This window comes from Pongo abelii, chromosome 14, assembly GCF_028885655.2.
Source record: "Pongo abelii isolate AG06213 chromosome 14, NHGRI_mPonAbe1-v2.0_pri, whole genome shotgun sequence".
Lineage (NCBI taxonomy): Eukaryota > Metazoa > Chordata > Mammalia > Primates > Hominidae > Pongo > Pongo abelii.
In genome coordinates, this window is record NC_071999.2 from 102,302,906 (window position 1) to 102,330,458 (window position 27,553).

General features: G+C 36.9%; 1 protein-coding gene across 1 annotated transcript in view; it reads left to right on the forward strand.

The window, feature by feature from the left end:
- The window catches only part of HS6ST3 (heparan sulfate 6-O-sulfotransferase 3), a 757,823-nt gene that overhangs the window by 40,351 nt on the left and 689,919 nt on the right, over positions 1 to 27,553 (forward strand). The gene's annotated exons all lie outside the window — the stretch shown is intronic.

Consider the following 27,553-nt stretch of genomic DNA (forward strand, 5'->3'; position numbering starts at 1 on the left):
ACTTTCTAAAATGTCTCAATCAAAGCTGTTTCTTAAACATGAAAATGTTGGTGGTGATATAGGCAACAGCCTGAGTGGTTTATTCTGGCCATGGTTCTGCAAGAAGATCGTTTTGTACTTCTGAGGAAGGATGCCATGGAAAGTAAACATGCATGCAGATAACCTGATAACTGTATTAAGGCATATGGAATAAGTTACAGAGGGCAAAACCTGCAGCATAGTTTTGGTTTAGGTAATTTGGGATTGGAGTTTGATTTATTGAAACATCTTCTGTTCTGGTTCTTGTGGTTCTGGTACAATAAAGTCATTTCATGTCCCTGGGATCTCTGTCTGTTAGTTTGTATGAAACCAAGAATGACTGGGAACCAAGAATCAAAGTTAATTTGGAGCTTATCTTAAAAAATTAATCTGGCTTATCTTGAGTAATAGTAATGGTCTTTTGTGTGATGATTTGAATTGTGTTTCCCCAAATTTATATGTTGTCATCCTAATCCCCAGTACCTCAGAGTGTGGCCTTATTTGAAGACAGAGTGTTTACCAAGTTAAAATGAGGTTATTTTAGGCTGGACCTGAATCCGGTATGACTGGTGACCTTACAAAAAGGGGAAATTTGAAGACAGACTCACATAGAGGGAGATGGGCCTGGAATAAATTGTTCTCTCATACCCCTTAGAAGCACCAACTCTGTAGATTGTTTGATTTTGGACTTCTTACCTCCAGAACTGTGAGGTAATAACGTATTTCTGTTGATGAAGCTACCACGATGATGGTACTTCGTCATGCCAGCCCTAGGAAACGAATTAGCAAACTAGTGCGGTGTGTCTCATTCCTGGTGCAGAATCAGACTAAATAATTCAGCTCTGTATTTAGAGAGGGGAAAATAATAGCAAAGAGTTTGAAAGATACTCCCACCAAAAATGAGACTATGTAATTTTGGGGAGAAGGATGCTAACTTTTTGGTATATACATTTATTTATACTACGGTTTTCAAACTTTACTTGGTAGGGAATCTTTTTTGTTTTTTAAAAGAGCGTTAAAGGACACACTAGCAGAATGGCTTTGCTTTGGTCGAAAGGGCATGCGTGTGGTGCTGAGAGGGCATTGGTGGCTGTCACCCTCCCCTGAGGTGTCCTGGAACCTTAACCCTTTAAGAGACAGTGGGAATATTGTTGGCAACTGTTCTGAGTTGACCTAGAAGGAACTGTGCCTGAAGGGTTAATTAGACTTTGCAGGGATCAGGATTTGTTATCATTAAAATGAGTAATATTGTCCTATAGGCAAAACATGATTTCTGGAAAAGAGATTAATTACATCTGTCATTTGAGATGGTTGACCAGATACTATTTGAGGAAGCTTTTAGGATCTCAAGACATGGGGTGAATACCATGGGGAAAAAATAACATATCTAACCAATCATTGTGAACTTGTCTTTCCTTAATTCCTTTTTCTTGAGGTAATGCCAGGAGCACCTATATCCCCAAATCTGCATTCATTATTGGCCCTATTGGTTAAGCCTTGGGCTTTTCAGTCAGCTCTGTAGTATTGCGTTAAAAACTGCTTATAAAAGGATTTGCATTTAATGAATTTCTTTGTAGCTTTCTCTGAGCTCTTTATCCTATCCTACCTAGTCTGGAACTTCCTCCTTCAATTATTGCTGCTTCCAGATTTTCAACCTCTTCTTCTCCGATGGCTCATTCCTTGTAGTTATTAGAAATGTCCAAGCCTTACCCATTTTGCCAAACCCTAAGATACCCTCTGCTGGCCCTGCAGCCCTGCTGAGCTACCTGCGTTCTTAACGCTATTCTGTCCCACTACCAAGCAGAGTATTTGAGGGCCAGGGGGTGTCAGGGGCTGCGTGAGCGACTGCCATGGCAAGTGTACTGTTTCTGATCTTTCTAGGCTTTCTTCAGCTCACTGCCCTCAGCTTTCCATTAAAACCGCCTTGAAATCCTTTGCCAGAAACTGTAAGTCTTGGAAGGTCAAACCTTCACATCTGCTGCCTTTGAGCTGAACTCAAAACAAGTCATTAACTACATCTAAGAGAAGAGTATATTTTACTTTACTAAAGAACCTCTTCTATTCATTGAAACTGCTTCCATTTATTCTTTAGAATGTTTTTCTTTGTTTATTAGTCTACTTAAGGCTTAGGATATTTTTTCTTTTAAAAAAATTAAAAAAAAATCTTACTGGTTTAAGTTAAAACATCTTACTGAGGTTTACTTTTTTTAAAAAACTTTTTAAAAAAATTGACACAATTGTATGTATTTATGGTGTACTCATGACATTTTGAAATATGTATATTGTGGAATGACTAAATAAATCTAATTAACATTATGTATTACCATACATGTTTATCATTTATTTGTAGTGAGAATGCCTAAAATCTACTTTTCTAGTAATTTTCAAATATATAATACATTGTTATTAACTATAGTCACTAAGTTAAGTTTCTTGACCTTATTCCTTCCATCTAACTGAAATTTTGTATCCTTTGATCACATCAGCATCTGCCTAGTCTCCTCTCCCTCCCCTAACTCCTGGTAACCACCATTCTACTCTTTACTCTGAGTTCAATTTTTTTAGATTCCACATATAAATGAGATCTTTGTGTGTCTGGCTTATTTTATATAACATAATGTCCTCTAGGTTCATCCATGTTTTTGCAAATGACAAGATTTCCTTCCGTTTTTCAGACTGAATAATATTCCAGTACACAAACACACACACACACACACACACACACACACACACACACACCCCCACCACATTTTCTTTTTCCATTCATCTGTTGATAGACGTGGGTTAATTCTGTATCTTAGCTATTATGAATAGTTCTACAATGAACATGGGAGTGCAGATATCTTTTCAATATATTGATTTTCTTTCTTTTGGATATAGACCCAGTAATGGGATTGTGAGATCATATGGTAGTTCTATTTTTAATTTTTGAGGAACCTCCATACTGTTTTCTAAAATGGCTGAATTTTTTATTTTTCATTTTTTTAAAGACAGGGTCTTGCTCTGTCACCCAGGCTGGAGTGCAGTGGCACACAATCACAGCTCACTACAGCCTCGACCTTACAGGCCCAAGCAGTCTTTCAGCTCAGCCTCTTGAGTGGCTGGGACCACAGGCCTATGCCACTATGCCTGTCTAATTTTTAAATTTTTTATAGAGATGAGGTCCCACTATGTTGCCCAGGCTGGTCTCGAATTCCTGGCCTCAAGTGATCCTCCCACCTCAGCCTCCCAAAGTGCTGGGATTACAGGTATGAGCCACTGCACCCCCCAGCTAATGGCTGTATTAATTTACACTCCCTATCGATAGTGTACAGGTGTCCCTTTTTCTCTACGTTCTCACTAACCCTTGTTATCTTTTGTCTTTTTGTTAATAGCCATTATAACAGGTGTGAGGTAATAGCTCATTGTGGCTTTAATTTGCATTTCCCTGACGATTAGTAATGTGGAGCATTATTTTATATACATTTTGGCTACTTGTATGTTTTTTGAGAAATGCCTCTTCAGACATGTTTATTTGCCCATTTTTTTAAAATCGGGTTATTTGTTTTCTTGCTATTGAATCTTTTGAGTGCCTTTTATATTTGGATATTAACTCATTATATACATGGTTCGCAAATATTTTCTCCCATTCTGTGGATTGTCTCTTGACCTTATTGTTTCCTTTGCTGTGTAGAAGCTTTTTAATTAATTAATTGATTATTATTATTTTTTGAGATGGAGTTTCGCTCTTTCGCCCAGGCTGGAATGCAGTGGCCCGATCTCGGCTTACTGCAACCTCCGCCTTCCGGTTTCAAGTGATTCTCCTGCATCAGCCTCCGAGTAGCTGGGATTACAGGAGCCCACCACCATGCCTGGATAATTTTTGTATTTTTTGCAGAGATGGAGTTTTACTATGTTGGCCAGGTTGGTCTCGAACTCCTGACCTCGTGATCTACCCGCCTCAGTCTCCCAAAGTGCTGGAATTACAGGCGTGAGCCACTGCGCCTGACCTATTATCTTTTTTTTGAGATGGAGTCTCACTCTGTTGCCCAGGTAGGAGTGCAGTGGTACAATCTCGGCTCACTGGAACCTCTGCCTCCTGGATTCAAAGGATTCTCCTGCCACAGCCGCCTGGGTAGCTGGGACTACAGGTGTGCGCCACCATGGCTGGTTGATTTTTGTATTTTTAGTAGAATTGGGTTTTTGCCATGTTGACCAGGCTGGACTCGAACTCCTGACCTCAGGTGATTTGCCCGCCTCGGCCTCCCAAAGTGCTGGGATTACAGGTGTGAGCCACTCTGCCTGGCCCTGTGCAGAAGCTTTTTAGTTTGGAGTAATCTCATTTGTCTGTCTTTACTTTTGTTGCCTGTGCTTTTGTGATCATAGACAAAAAAAATCATTGTCCAGAGCAACTCTTGGAGCTTTTATGTTTTTTTTTAAGTAGTTTTACAGTTTTAGGTCTTACATTTAAGTCTTTAATCCATTTTGAGTTGTTTAAATGGATTAAAACATTTAATCCATTTTGAGTTGATTTTTGTATGATGTGAGGCAAAGGTCCAGTTTCATTCTTCTGCATACAGATATCCTGTTTTCCCAACATCATTTAATGAAGAGACTGTCCTTTCCCCATTGTTTATTTTTGGCATCTTTGTTGAAATCCAGTTGACTGTAAGAGCATGGATTTATTTCTGGGCTCTCTATTCTGTTCCATTGGTCTGTGTGTCTGTTTTTATGCCAGCCCCTTGCTGTTTTGATTGCCATTTACTTTTGTTGTTCTTTTATTTCTTTATCTTATGAATTTTAAAAAAGTTGAAGCTTTTTTTTATGTTTGTCTTATTATAGTTACACTCTTAAATGTCTCAGCTTATGGCTTTATGTATTTTAGTGTCTTTTTCTAATACTTTTAATTATATGGTAATTTTTCACTTGTGTTATTTTTTTACCCCTTCTTTTTTGGTGTCATGGTTTTACCTTTATTTATCTTCTTTTCATTTTCTGTATTTAATATTTTTTATTTTGCTCTTTTTCTGATTTTTATTTTTTATCCATTTCTATTTTAACAGTGTCATAATTTTTTCTTTTTATTTCTAAGCTTTTGGTATCTATTGTACAGACTTTACTTTTACTAGTTATTTGCATTGTAATATTCAAAACCCTTTCATGTTTATTATTTGTCTATTTCTTGTTTTCCTGATATATTCCATTTCTTTATTATTTCTTAAAATTACAGACACACAAGCATTTTGTTGGTGATGAAAATTGCAAGGACATTCTTGCCTCTGTAGTCTTGGATGTTTTTGTCCTGACCGTCTCTCACAGTTGCTCTTTTGGGTTTGCAGAATCTCTCTCCATATCCCTAGTGTGAATTCTCCAGGTAAAATGAAATCATCATGGATACCCCTACAATTGCATTTGACACATTTTTGATCCAAGAATAATAGTTTTCTTTATGGAAGGGGCATATTTTATATTAGAATTAGAGTTTTTCTTTTCTTGCATCCCATATTGGTCAACTGCGTATTAGACTCTGCACAGTCTCACATCCATTCTGTCTGACACAATCATTGGGACCTGCAAGTGTCTCAACTCTGTGCGACATTACTGAAAGAAGAGGTCGGAGGGGAAGGCTGCTTCTGAGACCTGGCATTGCTGAAGAAACTTCTAAAAGACCATTCTGGAAGGAGGCTGTATAGTGAGACCACAGTCATGCTCCTGAAATCTGTTCTACCTCAGCCTGCCTCGCATGTTGAGTTGGACCTGCCACCCTTCTTAGCAGGTTTATGGGAGACTCCTGGGTGTGTTGATCTTCTTCCTTCATTCCCACGTGTCCTAGGAACACGTGGGCTGCAGTTATCACTGTGGACTTTCTTTTCTTTTTTAAAGAAAATACAAGCTTGGACAAATAAAAGTAGAACTCTACTGCTGTTATGGTAAGAACACACAGGGAATCATAAGTCTGGTCTGGGACATATACTTTAAAAATAGAATGGTGAGGTAACTTAAAAATCATGCCAGATGAGGAACAGTTGAAGGAATATTGAGTCTAATTATAAGAGGAATTTAAAGAAAATTTGTTTGCTATTGGCGGTATCCCTAGGGCTGTCATGGAAGAGGAGTTTGCTAACTAGGGCAGAACTGGATGCAATGGGTGGAATGTACAGGGATCCAAGTTTGGCTGTGTTTATGGAGAAAAACAATTCAAATGTGAAAACTGTTAAACCGCACAGCATACTGCTTCAGAGCGGACCAAGATGGGCTAATAGGGCCGTTGTTAGGGAGGTGTTGTGCCTATTAACTTCAGTAGGGATGGTGCCCGGTTCAAGAGGCCAGAGAACCACAGCCAGTGAATTAGGCATAGGGTTTTATTGAGGACTTACGGGGATGGCTCAGTGGTAGCAGGACAGAAGACCCACCACCGCTTATAAAAAGCATGCAGTTTATATAGCATTTTCACTGAGCACCTCCACCCCCACCAGCAACCTACACCTGGCAACCTTCACTTAACCCAAAAGAAAGGGCCTCTCTCCCCCGTGCAGGCTGCAGTCCACCGGTGGGCTCAGATATTTCTCATAGATAAGGAATGAATCTTCTGATTGGACACACTTGGAACTCCCAAAACACATTCAGGTGTGTCTGCCATATAGGGTCATTCTGAGGGTATGCTTAAGGTAAGTTATCACTGTCAGGTGCACCTACAATGCACAGGTGTGTTTACCCTATAGGAGGTTAGAAGGTTCTGTGATTCTTTGACCTTGTGTTCATTTTACCTGTGGCCTTAAATTGGATTTTTTTAAAAAATAAATTTTATTGTGTATTGTATTAGTTTGTTCTTGCACTTTTATAAAACAATACTTGAGACTGGGTAGTGTTCTTGCACTTCTATAAAACAATACTTGAGACTGGGTAATTTATAAAGAAAAGAGGTTGAATTGGCTCATTGGCTTCCACAGGCTATACGGAAGCGTGGCAGCATCTGCTTCTGGGGAGGCCTCAGGGAGCTTTTACTCGTGGTGAAAGGCAGAGCAGGAGCAGACGTCTTACATGGTAGGAGCAGGACCAAGAGAGAGAAGGGGGAGGTGCTGCACGCTTTTAAACAACCACATCTTGTGAGAACTCTATGACTATACAGTACCAAGGTTGGGGGGATGATGCTAAACCATTTATGAGAACTCCACCGCCAGGAACCAGTTGCCTCCCACCAGGCCCCACCTCCAACACTGGGGATTACAGTTGGAGATTTGGTGGGGACAAAAATCCAAACTATATCATGTATATTTAAGGTATACGACATGATGTTATGAGACATATATACATATATAGTAAAATGGTTATTACAGTGAAACAAATTAACATATACAAATGATTTGATTAGCCTATTTCAAAATAGGGTATTTGCATTCGCAATGAGTTTCTTCATCTACTTTTACTTATTTTGATAGAGGAAATCCTTTCTCCTCAGCATCATCCTTGGTTATATACCATCTAGGTGTTGATGGTTTTCCTCATATCCTGTAGACTTCGTGGAGTGAAAGGGTCATGCTAGACAAAAGGTCTGAGCATTGAATTGGGATCATTTTAGAGCTAAACCCTTAGCTTTCTAGAGACTTATTTTATCCCAGTTTTCTTTAATGAAATATAACTAATATATGATGAAATGCACAATCTCAAATGTGTAGTATGTTTTGGCCATTGTATATACCTTGCAGCTACTTCCTGGATGTTCTTTCATGCCCATTTTAATTGATTTCTTCCTCCACCCCCACCCCCACCCCTATTTAATAACTGCTTTCTGACTTCTGTAACCATTGATTAATTTTGCCTGTCCTTGGGCTTCATATGCATGGAATCATACCACATGTACTAATTTGTTTCTGACTTTCTTCACCCAGCATGTTTTAGAGGCTCGTCATCTATGTTTTTGCAGGTATGAATAGTTTGTTTATTTGTATTGCATTTCATGGTATGAATACATCATTTTTCCATTCTACCCTCTGGAGATTTTGTTTCTTGCTACCTAGAGGAACAATCCTGAACATTTTTTTTTTTTTTTTTTTTTTGAGACAGAGTCTTGCTCTGTCACCCAGGCTGGAGTACAGTGGTGCAATCTTAGCTCACTGCAACCTCTGCCTCCCGGGTTCAAGCAATTATCCTGCCTCAGCCTCCCGAGTAGCTGGGACTACAGGCATGTGCCACCACACCCGGCTAATTTTTGTATTTTTAGGAGAGACGGGGTTTCACCATGTTGGCCAGGCTGATCTTGAACTCCTGACCCATGATCCACCCACCTTGGCCTCCCAAAGTACTGGGATTACAGGCCTGGGCTTTCTGCGGCTGTGGGCCACCATGTCAGCATTTGACCCTACAAGGCCCATCTCTGTTTCAGGCCGCCGAGGGAAGCAGATAAGGAAGTTGCAGGGACTATCCTGAACATTTTTAAAGAACTTTGAATTCTTTAGGCAAGCTTCTTTCTGACCTCATTACTTAATATTGTCATGTTTTTACATCATTGTGCCTATTTTTATTGAAAGAAACAAGATAATTGATGTGCAGGGTAAAATGCTGATAAGTAAGTGTCTAGTTCCTGGAAAGTCTTCAGTGAATGTGAGAGCTGTAATGATAGCAATTAACAGTTTACCTAATTTTGCCCCCAATACTTTTAGACCAGTAGGATAAAGTTGAATGCCCTGGAAATCTGTGAAAGTTTGGTGAAGGTTTTAGTAAAATGAGTTCCAGCAAATTTAAAAGTAAGTTACAAAATCTGTTATGAATAGCACAGGAATTGAAATGTCACTTCCTCAAATTTATGAATAGCTTTACATGTTCAAAGTTATATTCTTTTTGAAATAAAGTAGCGAATTATATTTGTTATCACTTTATACTAGCTAAAGATTGAAACTAACCTACTGTGCAATAATAAGAGAACTGAAAAAACTTATTTTATCAGCTTTATTGAGGTATGTTTGATATATAACATATATAAATATATATATTTACAGTTTATAAATATATATAAATATATATTTACAGTTTATAAATATATAAATATATATTTACAGTTTATAAATATATATAAATATATATTTACAGTTTATAAATATATAAGTATATATTTACAGTTTATAAATATATACAGTTTATAAATATATATATTTACAGTTAATAAAATTTGGTACATTTTCACATGTTTGTACCATAAAACCATCACCACAACCAAGATGATGAATACATCCATCACTTCTAAAAGTTTCCTTGTGTCCCTTTAAAATTTTTCTCTCCTGTCCTAACTTTCACCCAGTCCCATCAACCACAAATCAGATTTCTGCCAATATGTATTAGTTTGCATTTGTAGAGCTTGGTTAAGTGGATAGTAAAATAAATTATGGCCTGTCTACATTGTGTTAAAATTAAAATAATGCTTTTGAAAAATAATTAGATGGGAAGTACTTACATGAGATACAGTGTTATGTGGAAAAAGTGATATAAAATTATAAGTACAGACTGATTTTAAATTGACACACACAAAATGCCATTAACACGTATAGAGAAAAATGAAGGAAACATATTAAAATATGGTTATTTCTGGGTATGCATGATTATGGGTGATTAATTTATACTATTTTATATTTTCTAAATTTAGTAAAATCAGAATACATTTTTTATAATCAGAAAAAAAAGTAAAGCAAGCCTTGAATTAGGCGATCTAAGTATACAGCAAACATTTTATAATGCATTTCCACTTGGCTGAGGAATTGTCACTTGAAGATTTCAGCTGTAAATAGTTAAGAGTGTATTCTCTAAGCAAAAGGAAAAGTTGTGATAAAGAAGCACCATCTTTTTTCTGGAAGTGCTGGAGCGCTTTGGATATTAATATAATTTTTCTGAGTAATCATGTTAATAACTATGGTGTGTGAAATAATTCCTGCAGTAGCTGACTGCTTAGCCTTCTGGAACTGAACTGAACGCATTATGTGAGCTCTCTTGGTAATGAAGGTCACAAATCAAAGGCAAGAATACATGAAAAAAGGATTAGAACAAAAAGAGCTAAAGCCATAACTCTACATCCCTGTTATAATGAATCCTGTAATTTGACGAGTGTAAGCTGGTAAAAAATGGCATTTAATGAATTAAGGATGAGCTGATCTTCCCTGTTGTCAGTTGGGAATGAAACCCTTTTCCTGAAATACTGTAAGATGCAGCAAAAAATAAATCAATAAATAAATAAAAATAAAAATAAATCCATGTATAAGTTAATTTGGTATGTATATATAAGGAAATTATAATTCTTATAAAATTATAATTCATGGTGAAGTGTACATCATGAAGAGGTGAAGAGTAATTTTTCTTCATGAGTTTTGCATAGGACTACAGTGTATGAAACATAACAATGATTACGAAGTTTATATATTTATTTTTATTTACTTCAACAAAATAGTAATTGCCTACCTTGTGTTAGTAGACCTCTAGGAAAAAAATTTTTAAAAAGCAAAGAGTGGTATCACTGTTCTCAAGACACATAAAGTTTAGTGCATTATTTGGGTGCAGTACTTGGGCCTAAAACCAAGTATCCACAGTCGACCCTTAAACAACATGGGTTTGAACTGCAAGGGTCTAATTATATGCAGATTGTTTTCAATAAATATATTGGAAAGTTTTTTGAGATGTGGGACAATTTGAAAAAACTCGCAGATGAACTGTGTAGCCTAGAAATTTCAAAAAATTAAGAAAAAGTTAGGTGATGAATATATAAAATACACATAGATACCAGTCTATTTTATTATACGCTACCATAAAATATACACAGATCTATTATAAAAAGTTAAAATATATCAAAACGTATGCAAACAAACACATACCATACATAGTGCCACAAATGTAAATAAACATAAAGATGCAGTATTATATCATAATGGCATGAAATTAACTGTAGTATATATTGTATTACTGTAATAATTTTGTAACCACTTTCTATGGCTATTGCAGTGAGCTCAAGCATTGTATAGGCTTAAAACACCATGTGACACTAATTCAGTTTACCAGAGAGCTGTTCATCTCTCTGGTAAATTGCTTATTGCAGTGAAAAGTGATCTCTCTTGGTTCTGGTATATTTTTCATAGTATGTAGTGCAACACTGTAAACCTTGACTAACACCATGGGACCCAAATGTAATGGCACTAGTGATGCTGGAAGTGGTCCCAAGAAGCAGAGAGATGTCATGACATTACAAGAAAAGTTTAATTGCTTGATATGTACCATTGACAGAGGTCTGCAGATGTGGTTTCCTGCTATTTCAAAATAAATGAATTTCATAAAGACCATTTTTTTTTTTAAAAAAGGAAACCTGTGAAGCCATTGCTGTAGTTACACTAAAAGGTGAGAAAACCTTGTACTTCTTACGAAATCCTTTTTATCTCATATCAAAAATGCAGCTTTTATGTGGTGCAGGATTACTGTAAGAAAGGCATACCTACAGATTCTACTATTGATTGAAGAAAAATTGAGATCATTACATGACAACTTAAAGAAAAAGGAAGGTGAAGGATCAAAGTTGGAGAATTTACTATCAGCAAAGGATGGTTTAATAATTTTAGAAAGAGATTTGGCTTAAAAAATGTCAACATAACAGGAGAAGCAGCTTTTCCTGACAAGTTCCCAGATGCCAGCAAGAAAATCATCAAGGAGAAAGGTTATCTGCCAGAACAGGTTTTTAATGAAGACAAAAGTGTCCTATTCTGGACAAAAGAATGTCACAAAAGATAGGTATTAGGAAGAGAAGGGATTTAAGACGGGAAAAGAAGGGCTAACTCTACTGTTCTGTGCAAATGCAGTCGGGTTTATGATGAGGACTGAATTTATGAAGCTGCTAAGCTTGAAACCTTGAAGGAAAAAGTTAACACCAGATGGCAGTCTTTTAGTTGTATAACAAGAATGCCTGGACAATAAGAACTTTATTTCAGGATTCGTTCCAAAGATGCTTTATTCCTAAAGTCAGGAAGTATCTTGCCAGTAAAGGACTTTTTTTTTTTTTCCTTTTAAGAAACAGGGTCTTGCTTTGTTACCCTGTTGCCCAGGCTGGAGTGCAGTGGCATGATCATGGCTCACTGCATCCTCAAACTCCTGGGCTTAAGTGATCCTCCCACCTCAGCCTCCCAAGTAGCTGAGACAGATGTGCGCCATCATGCCCAACTAATTTTTTTTCATTTTTGTAGAAGGTGGTCTTGGCCTCAAGTGATCCGCCTGCCTCAGCCTCCCAAAGTGTTGGGATTAAGATGTGAGCTACCATGCCTGGCCTAGTGACTGTCTTTTAAATTTCTTTCGATATTGGGCAGTGCCCCTGGCTACCCAAAATGCATGAGTTCAACACTGAAGGTTCCAAAGTGATCGACTTGCTCCCATACTCAATGTCTCTAATTCGGCCTTTAGATCGGGGGGGTCATAAGGACCTTTAAGGCTCATTACACACAGTACTCTATGGAAAGAATTGTCAACACTGTGGAAGAAAAAACCCTGAGAGAGAGAACGTCCTGAAAGTCTAGAAGGGTGACATCTTTGAAAATGCCATCATTGTTATAGAATAAAGTTGTAAATGCCATCAAGCCTGAAACCACTAAATTCCTGCTGAAGAAAACTGTGTCCAGATATGCATGACTTTGCCAGATTTATGACAGCCAATCAAGAAATCATGAAAGTGATTGTGGTCATGGCAAAACAACAACAACAACAAAAAAGGTGGCCAGGGGAGGTGAATGTTTTCAAAATGGGCATCATGGAGAAATTCAAGAGCTAATCAAGGGTCAAATGTATTTTGAGCCTGAAGAAATGAATATTTTCAATACTTATTTTCATCCATTATTATACTAAAAGGAAATGAAAGTGACAGCATCAATCAATATAGTTATCAATTTCCATTAAAATTAGAGTTTGGGTAATTGTTAACAAAACAAAGTATTCTCTAAAAATATTTAAAGGTAATTATACATTTTTTCTCACTTATTTTTAGTGGCATTGCCCTTTTGTATTTTTTGGATAAGTCATTCTCCTGGAAAACACTTTTCCCAAAGAACTAACAATTAATTATCTTGCATCCAATATCCAATATTAGTGAAGTTGAAATAAGACTGAAAAGAATCTGGTACCGAGTCAGTGACTCCTAAGGCAGGTGTCTCAACTCTCCACCAAAGTGTAAATGGATGCTATCATATTCAATCTAGTAGTAATATAATGTTCACAAGTACATGCATTATACTTTGTATGATTGGAAGGGACTATATTGTACTCTAATTTTTCTGTGGCAAAAAGATATGTGAACTGTGGCTATGGGTAGTTATGATACACGTGAACATCTCTTACCATAGTATTATTATAGAAGTTTAGAAATATGGTAAACATATATGTCAGAAACAATGGTATATCATAAATACACATGAATAATTAGTGCAATTAAATATTTTATCCTTCTTGTGTGCTTATAGCCTATTTTTCTTCACAAATCCTTCTACTTATTAAAGTTAACTCATTTTCAGGGATGTATTAGAAAATAAACAGTAATAATGATATTTCAGTAATGTCTTTAAAAAAGATATTTCAGAGTTAAAGTGCTGATGCTTTTTGAGAGCTTAATTGTATTTAAAAATAAATGAAATTCTGATGACTTACATCTTTTACCTCCCCCAAACCTTCCTCTAATGTAAATCCTATTTCATATAAAACTCCTTAAGCAGAATATGACATCTTTTAAAATCATTCACTATCATAACATAATGTAATCAGCAAGTGTTTTTCACTTCATTTGAAATGTCTCTGTGGATGAACACAGATCCTATTGATAACAGCCATCAAATGCCTCACTATCATTGTATAATGAAGCTAATATCACTATGAAATAAGAAAATGAGCTCTGAAAATCCACGGAGCTCCCCAAAACTTTTTGACAGATCAAAACAAAAACTTTGAGTAAAAATAGTGACACAGTAATGTCTCTTAACCATTTTGTATTTAGGCTGATTATCTGATATATATTCTTGAAACTACCTTGTCTGTTAAAAAATATGTAAACATAATATACTAATATATAAATATAATTTTCTTAAGCAAACATATAAATATATGTGTATGTAAATATATAATATATATTTTAAGCAGATAAGGCAGTTTCAAGAAGAACCTTAAGTATTTGTAAGTGGTTTATTGCAAATGATTATAATTGAATTTCTGAATTATATAAAGTGAGGAGATGTCTAAAAATAATACTATGATATAAGTACTTGAGATCTTTTTATTTTTAAAATGATTACCATTTACCAAAAAAACAGACTGTCCTAATTAAAAATGAATTATTTCCCTTTCTAGACACACTCTAAACAAACCATTTAATTAAGTTCACTCCTGATTGTTTGGGAGCTGGTTACACAGTTTGTAGATAATTCAGGCCCTCTGTTTCTTTTCTTTCTCTGGCTACTGTCTACCTTCTGTTCATATCAGAGCTTAGCAGCATCCTAATGGGTTTGGATGATAGAGGGGGAGCAATGGAAGAAGCAAGTTAGATGAGTCAATGTTTTTCTTATTAACATTAGGAAAATGTTTTGCCCAAAAGCTGTTAGTTAAAATCAGGCTTTCAATGTACTGTTGATTTTAATTTATGGTATGTGTGTTTCTCATTAACTTGGGGGAATCCTAAACTTAATTGAAAATAGAGGCAGCATGATATAGTGAAAAGCTTTGAAATCAGACACAGTGGGGTCCAAAATCTACCTCTGCTGTTGCTTAACCATATGATTTTGGCAAGAGCTATTTCTTCATCAGTTCAAGGAGGATAAAATATCTGTTTGGCAGAGTTATGAGAATTAATAATCATTTATGTTAAAAATCTGGTATAGAACGTATGAGTGTGTTTTATAGTTTACTGGAACGTATTTAATATTCCTTGATTATATTAAGATTACTAAGTATACTGTAAAAAATAGTTATTAGAAATGTCAGCTTCCAAACTTTTGATGCACAAATGTAATAACTCATTACTAACATAATTCTATGAAGTTAGTATCCCAGCACATAGAAAAACACTCACCACTTTTATTCAATGCATAGGAGATTTCCATCAGAATTAGGAGATAAACCTTAATCCTGAGAGGGTTGAAAGTGGAAATGCAAGAGATCCAAGTTCTTTTTCAAGTTGTGTTCACTATCAAATAGTCATGCATAAAAATACCTCATCTTATGTAGTTCATGGACTAGATGTGATCTTAAAGTTGCTTATAAATAAAATTATTTTATTTTATTTTATTTTATTTATTTTTATTATTATTATACTTTAAGTTTTAGGGTACATGTGCACAACATGCAGGTTTGTTACATATGTATACATGTGCCATGTTGGTGTGCGCACCCATTAACTCGTGATTTAGCATTAGGTATATCACCTAATGCTATCCCTCCCCCCTCCCCGCACCCCACAACAGACCCCAGAGTGTGATGTTCCCCTTCCTGTGTCCACGTGTTCTCATTGTTCAATTCCCACCTATGAGTGAGAACATGCGGTGTTTGGTTTTTTGTCCTTGTGATAGTTTGCTGAGGATGATGGTTTCCAGCTTCATCCATGTCCCTACAAAGGACATGAACTCATCCTTTTTTATGGCTGCATAGTATTCCATGGTGTATATGTGCCACATTTTCTTAATCCAGTCTATCATTGTTGGACATTTGGGTTGGTTCCAAGTCTTTGCTATTGTGAATAGTGCCGCAATAAACATACGTGTGCATGTGTCTTTATAGCAGCATGTTTTATAATCCTTTGGGTATATACCCAGTAATGGGATGGCTGGGTCAAATGGTATTTCTAGTTCTAGATCCCTGAGGAATCGCCACACCAACTTCCACAATGGTTGAACTAGTTTACAGTCCGACCAACAGTGAAAAAGTGTTCCTATTTCTCCACATCCTCTCCAGCACCTGCTGTTTCCTGACTTTTTAGTGATCGCCATTCTAACTGGTGTGAGATGGTATCTCATTGTGATTTTGATTTGCATTTCTCTGATGGCCAGTGATGATGAGCATTTTTTCATGTGTTTTTTGGCTGCATAAATGTCTTCTTTTGAGAAGTGTCTGTTCATATCCTTTGCCCACTTTTTGATGGGGTTGTTTGTTTTTTTCTTGTAAATTTGTTTGAGTTCATTGTAGATTCTGGATATTAGCCGTTTGTCAGATGAGTAGGTTGCAAAAATTTTCTCCCATTCTATAGGTTGCCTGTTCACTCTAATGGTGGTTTCTTTTGCTGTGCAGAAGCTCTTTAGTTTAGTTAGTTCCCATTTCTCAATTTTTGCTTTTGTTGCCATTGCTTTTGGTGTTTTAGTCATGAAGTCCTTGCCCATGCCTGTGTCCTCAATGGTATTGCCTAGGTTTTCTTCTACAGTTTTTATGGTTTTAGGTCTGACATTTAAGTCTTTAATCCATCTTGAATTAATTTTTGTATAAGGTGTAAGGAAGGGATCCAGTTTCAGCTTTCTCCATATGGCTAGCCAGTTTTCCCAGCACCATTTATTAAATAGGGAATCCTTTCCCCATTTCTTGTTTTTGTCAGGTTTGTCAAAGATCAGATAGTTGTAGATACGTGGCATTATTTCTGAGGGCTCTGTTCTGTTCCATTGATCTATATCTCTGTTTTGGTACCAGTACCATGCTGTTTTGATTACTGTAGCCTTATAGTATAGTTTGAAGTCAGGTAGTGTGATGCCTCCAGCTTTGTTCTTTTGGCTTAGGATTGTCTTGGCAATGCGGGCTCTTTTTTGGTTCCATGTGAACTTTAAAGTAGTTTTTTTCCAATTCTGTGAAGGAAGTCATTGGTAGCTTGATGGGGATGGCATTGAATCTATAAATTACCTTGGGCAGTATGGCCATTTTCATGATATTGATTCTTCCTACCCATGAGCATGGAATGTTCTTCCGTTTGTTTGTATCCTCTTTTATTTCATTGAGCAGTGGTTTGTAGTTTTCCTTGAAGAGTTCCTTCACATCCCTTGTAAGTTGGATTCCTAGGTATTTTATTCTCTTTGAAGCAATTGTGAATGGGAGTTCACTCATGATTTGGCTCTCTGTTTGTCTGTTATTGGTGTATAAGAATGCTTGTGATTTTTGCACATTGATTTTAAAGAAGAATATTTGAATATATTAGAAAACCCTGATGTTCAAAGAAATTACACAGAAACTTCTGATAGATGCCTCCTAATATGTATTTGGATTTATTCAAGATACAGTTATCAATCATGTCATAAAAATGATGTCTCTTCTTCTCATTCCTGCCTGAGCCTGTTTCCTTGGACTCTTATGTCAGCCTGTAAGAAAAGCAGTTTTATTAATGAATTCGTATGCAGGTATAGTCACTTTAAGAATACATTTCTTGGAAAAATTGTTTTTTGAGTCCTTTATGGTTTCTTTAAAGTTATTTAAAGAAATTCAGAGAATACAGGGGTTAGTACATTTAATAAGGAAACAATTGTATTAGCTAGTTTTGAACTGTCAAGTGGAGTTGAACCATGGATGAGGCAGAAGGTGGTATTGACTTGGAGAATTCAGCTGCAAAAGAAGGTTGTTATACCATCCATCATGATCAACATAGGAGAGTTTATTGTACTTTCCAGGTAAGGAACTGAGATGCAGAAAGAAGAAGAAGAGTCAGCAAAGTGATTAAGTATGGTTGAAGGACCTTTTAAAAGTCAAACTTCCATTTTCTCAAATTTCTGTACTTCCACACATTTCAATTGAAAACAGAGCAAACATGTTTTGTTATTCTTGATAGTGATCAGCAGAGCACATAATAAAGGATTAGCTCAATTATTAATCATTGGAGTGAGTGTCATTCATAATAAATCCACTTTCATTAATAAATTAAGGCTGTGTATCTTTCCCACTTTATCCTGTATTTTTCAGGTTACCCCAAATCACTCAAATCACAGGTAACTTGCCCTTTGACCACCTCATTAACTGTCTCTTACAGAGGTTCCCAGGTTTTAGTTGTCACGATAAGAAGTCATAATGAAACTGAAGAGTCACTAACCATCATTCTACAGCAGGTCCTGCAATAAGTTGTTTTGTTCAATATTGCTTCATTATAACATTGTTGAGAAAAAATAAATTGATTCCTGGCTGGGGCCACTGTCTTCTGGGAGTTTGCACATTTGCATGTTCCCCAACCCCTGGCTGCATGGGTTTTCTCCAAGTACTCTGGTTTCCCTCCACAGCTCAAAGCTGTGCCCATTGGGTGAATTGGCATGTCTACACAGTCCCAGTCTCAGTGAGTGTGAGTGCACCCTGTGATGGGATGAGATGGTGTCCTGTCCAGGGCTGGTTCCCACCTTGCACCCTGAGCTGCAGGGAGAGACTCTGGCCATCTGCCACTCTTAACTGGAATAAACAATTTGGAAAATGAATGAATGAATGAATACAAATGATTGCAAAATGAAAATTTGTAACATATACAATCATAAAAATGCATAACAATAAACAATGTAGCGTGAAAGCACTCAGCAAGCCTACCATATGTGTTATTGCTTGTTTTTGAACTGTGTGGTTGTAGGAGGTGCTCTGGACAATTTTCAAACTGCAAACATTTATTCACTGATTTCACCACCACCACTGTGACTGTGTCACTCACTGATGACCCAAAAATTGGGTAATTATCTTCTTTTTCTGTATTCATCTTTCTTAAATGTATGTATAGCTCACATTTATTTCAGTGTTTAATATTAGAAGTGTTTTGGTTCTTTATTTAGAAGTTTGGTGTTGTTTTTGTGACCATAAACATACCATAGCAACTTAACTCTTGTTTATGTAGTAATTAGTCTATGGTAAAATTGGTTTTGTTACACAACGTTTTGCTTAAAGTCACAGTTTCCAAGAACCTACTGATGACATTGAGGACTTACTGTTAAGTGCATATTGGACAAAACTATATATTCAATGAGAGATTAAATATATCTCCCAGTCAATTAATTCAAAGGTGGGAGAGTATATCCTGAACATGGTCAGGCAGAAATACCTGTGAGTAGAGTCTGTGGAGAGAGACAAAAATAGAGACAGAGCAAAAAGGGAGGTGAGATTGTGCTAGTATTTAGCTACTTCTGACTTCGGACCTGCAGACTAGAGCTATTTATTAAGTGAATACTTAAGTTAATTAAGAAAATGCACTTAAAGATTGATGTTTACACAAAGACTACCAAAGAAGTGGAAACAGCAACCTAAAGATAATGAATTTCAGGAAAGTCAACTTTAGTAATTTAAATATAAGAAAATGACCTGTAAGTGGAAGGACCCATGAAAATTAGATTATTTCTTAAAGCAACAATACTTATAAGGATGGCAAGAGGATGAAGAGAACAGGATGAAATCCAGGTAGCTACACAGAGCTGCACATTGGGAATGCCCAAGAGTAAAGATTAGGAATTAGAGTAAGCATTAAACCAGAAATAAGGCGTATCAATGATGGCATGAAAAGGTAAAACCAGGAAACATATGGTGACTGCAAGGTGAAATACACTAAGGGACAAAATATTCTTTATGTATGAGAGGAAAACAAGACTGAGAAAACACATCTTCTTTATTAGATGCAAAGGAAAAGAGGATTGGTTCCAAAACAAAATTCAGTTATCTTTAAAGAAAATTTTTGCCTTCGTAGTAAAATACAGTCTCTCATTTAGAAAATGGAATAGGAAACAATGTGGTTGAAGGACAGGGAAACAAACTAGACTTGGCAGGGAATTGATCAAAGATCATTTAAATAAACAGGTCTTGATAACTTTCACATTAGAATACCAATTATTGATGATTCGAGCTCTCAGGTGCTAAAAATAACACCTTTTTGATACAGTAGAAAACTATTCTTGGTAATTTTTAGATCACTCTGAACTGTTAGTGCCTGCTTCATTATGCTGTATGTCAAAGGACACAAAGGACACAAAATGAAAGTTTATTTTTTATTATGAAAGTAGCTCATGATCATTTTTGTAATGCCTTCATTTTTATAGCATTTTTCATTTTTCTTTATAGCCACAATAGTGTGACCTCCCATTTTCCTGTTTTGAGAGAAAATGCTCACCTCTTATTAAAGTGACATGCATTCACAATAAGAATTATAGATCCCTCTCAAGTAAGAAAAGCCAAGTTGTTTGTCCCAAAGCTGCCGATGACTCAGGGCATCAAAGAAGAGTAAACCAAAACATGAATTCATGATGCACCATCATCTTATTTTTAAAAAGTAAACATTTTATTTGGATCAATTAAAGAAAATATAATGCATATTTTTTAAAAATTTACACAATCCTCCCCTATAATGGCAGTTTGAAAATTTTATGTCCATGACAGAAATACAAGGTACAACTTTCTATTTTACAGCCAAAGGATTTGAAGAACCTGGAAAACTTTCACGAAGAACTACAACAGTCATTCATTAGCAGCTGAATAATGCCTGTATTTGGAATTTAATATATGTATTTTCTTAAGATATCTGAGAATGACTCAATTAATTCTATAGAGAATAAAATGTTATCTGAAGATAACCTGTTATCTGAAGACAACTAGCTTTACTAGCAGTGAAATTGCTAGTGGTGGTGTTACAGCTTCTTTGTTCTCATAGGTTGGTGAGTGGGACGGAGGGTTACAGCTCTTTTGTTTCTGCCATGTGCAGCTTGGCAAACAGGAGCGTTAATAGCTCTTTTGTTCCTGCCGTCCGCAGCTTGGCGAGTTCCAGGTTCTTGTCCCACAGCAAGAGGAATAAGGTACGCGGACACTGGAGAGTGAGTGAGGCAGAGAAGAATTTTATTGAGCGACAGAAGGAAAGCTCCCAGTGGCAAGAGGGGACCCTGAAAGCTGGTAGCCCTCTGTGAGGCTGAGTCTGGACTTTTTATGGGCTTAGAATGGGGGAGTGTGTGCTAATTGGTCCATGGGTGGTCTTGGGAAAAGCACAATTCGATTGGTTAAGAGGCATCATTCAGAGTGAACCAATCATTGGAGGGGGTAAACCAGGGATAGAAGTTCTCACTCTGGTCATGGACTCTATCGGGAACTGGCAGCTTGGTTTTCAGGCTTTAGGCTTTCCTTGGTTTGAAGGTTGGGTTTCACCAGGGACCTGTCCCTGTCTGCCTAGGAATTTGTCTGTCTCCTTTCACTATCAGTAGAATATTGACAGAATATTTACAGTTTAAAAAAATAGTTAAATGGAGATAGATTTCCAGCGAAGGCCTACGTTTTACCACAAATCTTGAGAGGAAGATCTACACCTATTTTTTAAAATGATTCTTCTGTGATTTTTATGACAGCACATCAAGTAGTAATAGCATTGGAGATGAGACTGGATTCCTGTCTCAGTGGGTCCCCTGTGACTTTGAGCAGGATGCCCCAATTTTCTGGTTCTTGTGTTACCCTAGACTAGATGTCCATGAAGGACCCTCTTGGGCACTCTGAATCTATGCTGTATTTTGAATATGAAGAAAGTTTTTGATAAAGATCCTAAGTAAGAGATCTAAATGTACTAAACTGTATAACTATATATAATGTATAACATAATATATAATGTGAATAAACATATATGTCTATATTCTTAAGGGGAACTTGAGTGAGGAAATGCGGACGGCAAATCTATTACTATTTCCTTTTGGCATGTAGGTTGTTTGAAAACATTTCTAAGGAGATGCTTCATAGACAGTGGATATGCCTACCAACAGGAAATTGATGATGGGACATCCGTGTGGCATAATTCTAGCCAGTCCACTAAAAAAAGACTACCTGAGTACAGGCTGGGCACCGTGGCTCACGCCTGTAATCATAGCACTTTGGGAAGCCAAGGTGGGTAGATCACCTGAGGTCAGGAGTTTGAGATCAGCCTGGCCAACATGGTGAAACCCCATCCCTACTATAAATAGAAAAATTAGCTGGGTGTGGTGATGTGCACGTGTAATCACGACTACTTGGGAAGCTGAGGCAGGAGAATTGTTTGAACCTGGGAGGTGGAGGTTGCGGTGAGCTGAGATCCCGCCACTGCACTCCAGCCTGGGTGACAGAGCAAGACTCCATCTCGAAAAAAAAAAAAAAAGAGACTGTCTGGATACAAAATAGTATAAACAATGCAAGTTCCATTAAAAAAAAATTACACCATGAAGTCTAGATGGATATACACACAGTGTCAACAGTGGTTATCTTTTGGTGGAGAGATTATAGTTGACTGTTTTATAAATAGAAAAACATTACTATAGTAATTTCTTAGTGCTGCTGTAACAAAGTGCCACACATTGGGTGGCTTCAAGCAACAGAAATTTATTGTCTCACAGTTCTAGTGGTCAGAAGTCCTAAACCAAGGTGTTGGCAGGGCCACGCGCCTCTGAAACGTGTAGGAAAGCATTCTTTCTTGCCTCTTGTAGCTGCTGGTGTTGGTCGGCAATCTTGGATGCTCCTTGCTGTTCAGCTGCAGCACCTCAGTAAGCCTCCACCATCCATGGCAGTCTTCCCTCTGCATGTCTGTGTCTCCACATGGCACCCCTCTTCCCTGCCTGTCTCTCTCTTCTTGCGAGGATACTTCTCATAGTGGATTAAGGGCCTGCCCTAATTCAGTATAACCTTGCTTTAACTAATTACATCTGCAAAACCACCTTATCTCCAAGTAAGGTTATATTCTGAGATACTAGGGGTTAGGACTTCAACGTATCTTTTTTGGGTGGGGGAACACAGTTCACCCCATAGCAATCCCCATATTCCAAATTTATCCAGTAATCTATGTTGAAAATAATCTTCTCTTGAATACTTTCTTTTCTGTCTCTCAAGATATAAAGTTACATTGACTCTTCCTTTTCCCCTGTATCCAGGGAGTCCCACATTATTGAGATTTTCTGGGATACAACATTTCTTAAATATCCCCTTTGCTATTATTGCCACTCCCTAGTTGAGACTGTTTCTAGCTGAGATAGTGAAGTATATTTCCAATTGGCCCCTTTCCTTTTTTTTTTTTTTTTTTTTTGTTGTTGTTTTGAGACGGAGTCTTGCTTGTCACCCAGGCTGGAGGGCAGTGGCGCGATCTCAGCTCACTGCAAGCTCCACCTCCCGGGTTCACGCCGTTCTCCTGCCTCAGCCTCCCGAGTGGCTGGGACTACAGGCGCCTGCCACCACGCCTGGCTAATTTTTTTACTTTTAGTAGAGTCGGGGTTTCACCGTGTTAGCCAGGATGGTCTCCATCTCCTGACCTTGCGATCCACCCGCCTTGACCTCCCAAAGTGCTGGGATTACAGGCCTGAGCCACCGTGCCTGGCTCCTCTTTTTTTGATACTATCAGCAGTCTGTTTTATATGCTTCTATATGATTCCCTATGCAATCCATTCAATTTCTACGGTGCATTTCTAACCTTATTCTTCCCTTTCTCAATGGCGTCTCTGAATGAAATTTCTAAAGCTTCTTTGGCAGTCAAGGTCATCCATGATTTGACTCTCTCCTTTGTATCCAGTCTTAGTTCTCACAATTCTCATACACAAATTCTGTGCTCTAATCTAGCCTGACTGCTTATGATTTTCCAAAATTGCTGTACACTTTTCTATATCCTTAGTTTAATGCACGCTGTTCGCATTCATTGAAATGCCTTCCCCATTTCCCCTCCCTACCTGTTAAACTAGTTACCATTCTTCAGTAGCACCTGAAATACCATCTCCTCCCGGAGCTTTTGCCAGTTCCTTCATTTGGATGCTCTGTCACCTTTATTTGAACTCCCAGGGGCACATGTGAGCATATGGACACACACACCTACATCTCCAACCCCTAAACTGTAAAGCCCTGAAGGCAGCGTGTGTGTCTTGTCTATCTTAACATTCCCCACAGTGGCCTAGGATGCTGCCTTGAATCTGTGAGCCCTCATTACAGGCGTTGAGTTGTTACTGATTAGAGCACACAAGAGAGTGATGTAGAGTTCAGAAGCACGAGCTCAATCAACAGGAATCAGAGTGCAGATAACCAAATGCGAGAAATAACTTATTAAATCTGTGCAATGCTGGGGATATTTCCCGGGGGAAGAATTCTGCAGCTGCTGTAGGGAATGATACCTTGGCTTTCCTCTCGGGGTGTCTCTTCCCCCTCTGAGCCAGAGTTCTTTTATTTATCCTGCCCCATTTCATCCCCGCTATATGAAAGGTTAGGTTGTAGCTCCTCCGAAAATGGTTAGATGTGGCCATTGGATCAATTTCCAGGACACATAGTTTATCTGAATCAATCTCATGTTCTGTATGCAAAGATCACAAAAGTGAGCAAAGTATTTAACTTGAGAATTTTATATTATCTACCTAAATGTGATTTCTTCTATTAAAACTACCAGTATGAAAAATTATGTTTCAAATTATAGTAAATTACATAGGCTAAACTTTAAAAATGTAATCAGTGATGTCAACCTTTATTAATGGAGGTATCAGTTGAGGAATTTCCAACCAGAATATATATGCTAAATGCACTTGCTAAAATGTCCTTTTCTAAATTTCTTGGAATCAGTATTAGTATACAGTGCATTAATATAAGGCCAGATGCTTAGTGGTGAGGGACACAGGCCCTGAGTTTTCATTCCACCCCATCGCTAGCTGATTGGCTTTGCCCAGGTAGTTAGCCATTCCAGACCCACATTTTCTCAGTTGTAATATGGGAAAGCTAATACCTACCTCAGAGGTTTGTTATGAGAATAAAATGAGATATTTTATATAAAACAGCACACTATCTGGCACTTAGTGATTTTTCAGTGAAATGAGGTGATTAATATTAATATTAATTATAATGTTAATATTAAGTAATATCAGATAATTTGAGATTTAGTGTAAGCATCAGTTTTAGAGTGGCAGACTCATCAGTTTTATTTGCATTCATTGAACTGTTTCAACAGTGCTTTTAAAGTTCAAGGGAGAGATAGGGAATAAGATAATTAATTTATCTTTAATTGGCTGGCATGCTGTATTTAAAGAAAGCTTTTAATTTCAAAAGATAACTGTAATTATAACAGATAGGTAAGTTTCAGGGAAAGTAAAGACTTTTAAAGCCTCCAAATTGTCCCTCAAGTAATGTCAGAACTTAATGGTGAAGTGTTTCTACAATATTTTAATTTTCATCTATTAATGGTGGTGATTTCACTGTTCAGCTTAGTGTAACAGTAAAATGTCAAGGATAATTCTAATATTCTTACTCTTAGTATTAAATAACTTTATGAGTAAAAGAGATCGCCTCTTACAAATCAATAAAAAAGAAGCTTTAATAGCTGAACAGATAAAGATAATGAATAGATGACTCACAAAGGAAAAGTATAAAATAACTATGAGAAATAACCATTCTCTGTAATAAGGGAAGTAAAAATTAACACAATGAAGTATGTATTTTTTTGTGTTTCTAGCCTATTGTAATAGGAAAACTTTTTAATAAAGAGTCAGGATCTAGTGACATTGATTACTCACCTAGAATATTTGTGGCAGTGAAATTGGTGCAATACTTTTAGAGACAGTTTGGGAATATGTATCAAGAATGACATAAATATTTATACCTGTAGACTCCCAATTCTGTCTTTGGAAATTAAAGCTACGAATATAATACAAATGTAGAACAATATATTTGCAACAAAGTGTTCATCACAATGTTATTTAAAATTATGCAGACTAGATAGAAGCAGTATTAATGCTCAGCACTATGGAAATGGTTAAGTTAATCATTCAGTTATATATTGTTCAGTCAATACACGTGTATTACAATACATGTAAGACCATGTACCAAGTTGAAAAATGTTTATAGTTGTATTGAGAACTACAATATAACGTTATGTGTATACCATAATTAAAGTTTTATAAAAATATGCATGGAAAAAACCTTAAAAGCCCAAATAGTAGTGATTACCTAAGAGAGGTGGTATCATGATTCTGTTTCCTCTTTCTACATTCTTTAAATTTTCTTTGCTATAGTTTTACAACAAAATTCTAAATAAAGTAACAAAAAAGTAATGCTTTTCTCATTGAGATTTACTTTTGGGCAAATATGTTCTTGCCTTGTGGACAAATTTATCTTGGCCTCTGGGGCAAAAGCTGAATGCTTAAATAGGTATTAATTAGCCCTAGATGCGGCACTAGGGAAGGAGGAAGACATCAGAGGTTAATACAAGTTTTGATTGGGATAATTTATACAATGAAAATTCATGTCTATGCTATTCTGGTGAGTTTTCCTTTAAAAAAGGTTAAGGATTTTTTTAAAAAAGGCTAAGAATGGCAAGCATTTTAAATAATGAAAACCTGATGATAGAAAACATATTTCAGTATATACCAAGTAATTCTAGCTTCCGTGGCCAACGACTTAAGCAAGATTAGTTTATCTTGATCTGCAATTTATCATACTGTTTTTCTGTCAAAGTATATGAAATTTTGGATTGCATTTAATTTTCCAAAGATGTTTCTCTGAGTGAATAGGAAGGAATCGTAAACATGTGACATTGTTTGGTAAATAAGTCACAGAGTTATGAAACTTTTTTTTAAAGCTTACTGAAGACCTATTTTTAGCCAAACCCAAAGGTCACTTTTTCAGTGACCTTCGAAAGGCTCAGGCATGTGATTTCTCCCCGCTTGAAACATTCTCTCCCTTTAGCTTCAAGGAAGTTACACCCTCATGATTTTCATTCTCTTTCTGTCTTCTCACAATATAGAATCATCTAACAATCTATAAAATACCTAGCTAATATCTATTGAGTTTTACTATGTAGTTGGGACAATTTTAAGCACTTTACAGGTATTAATTCAGTGAAGAGTCATAGAAGCCCGTTGAGGAAGATAGGGCCATTATCCCCATTCTATAGTTGAGGAAACTGAGACACAACAGAGAGGCAGACTCACTCAAGTCCCTTAGTAAATAGCAGACCTGGGACCGGAACTCAGCTGCCTGATTTCCTAGCATCGGTGCTACACCGTGGCATCCTCCTGCTTCTTACAGTGCAGACAAGAAGCACTGAGAATGCTGAAAACCCAGATATGGTTTAGTGAGGACAGGCATTTCTAGGAGAAATCCAGAGAGTGAAAGGTATGCAGCTGTATGATTAGGTGGCATGATAAAAGCATATGTTTTAGAAGACCTAGAAGGCTAACAGAATTGAATACCACTTGTTACCATCAAATTTCAGAACGGTAGAGCTGAGTTCCTGGTGATATTCTTAGGCAAGATTCCTGCTGACTTAGGGCAGTGTTGGCCACCATGACAGTCAAAGGATGCAGCAGGATTAGTTTTGAGGACATGGGCTTTGTGTGGGGAACAGGATTGGTTTATCGACTCCACTAACTTTGAGACTTTGGGTTTGTTTCTTGACTTCAGGTCCTGAGATTTGTTTCCTTCTCTGTAAGGATATTACTGCCCCATTTACCACTCATTAAATAACTTGATAAATCATACTGGCCATTCATAGCTCATTCAGTAATTACATGAGAAAATATATTAAGAGCTCATAGCACAGTGCCTCGCATAAATGCAGGCAGAGTATAGGATTGACATTCTCTTATGGGAATAATGGTGCCTGGCCAGGAACCATAGGTCAGTG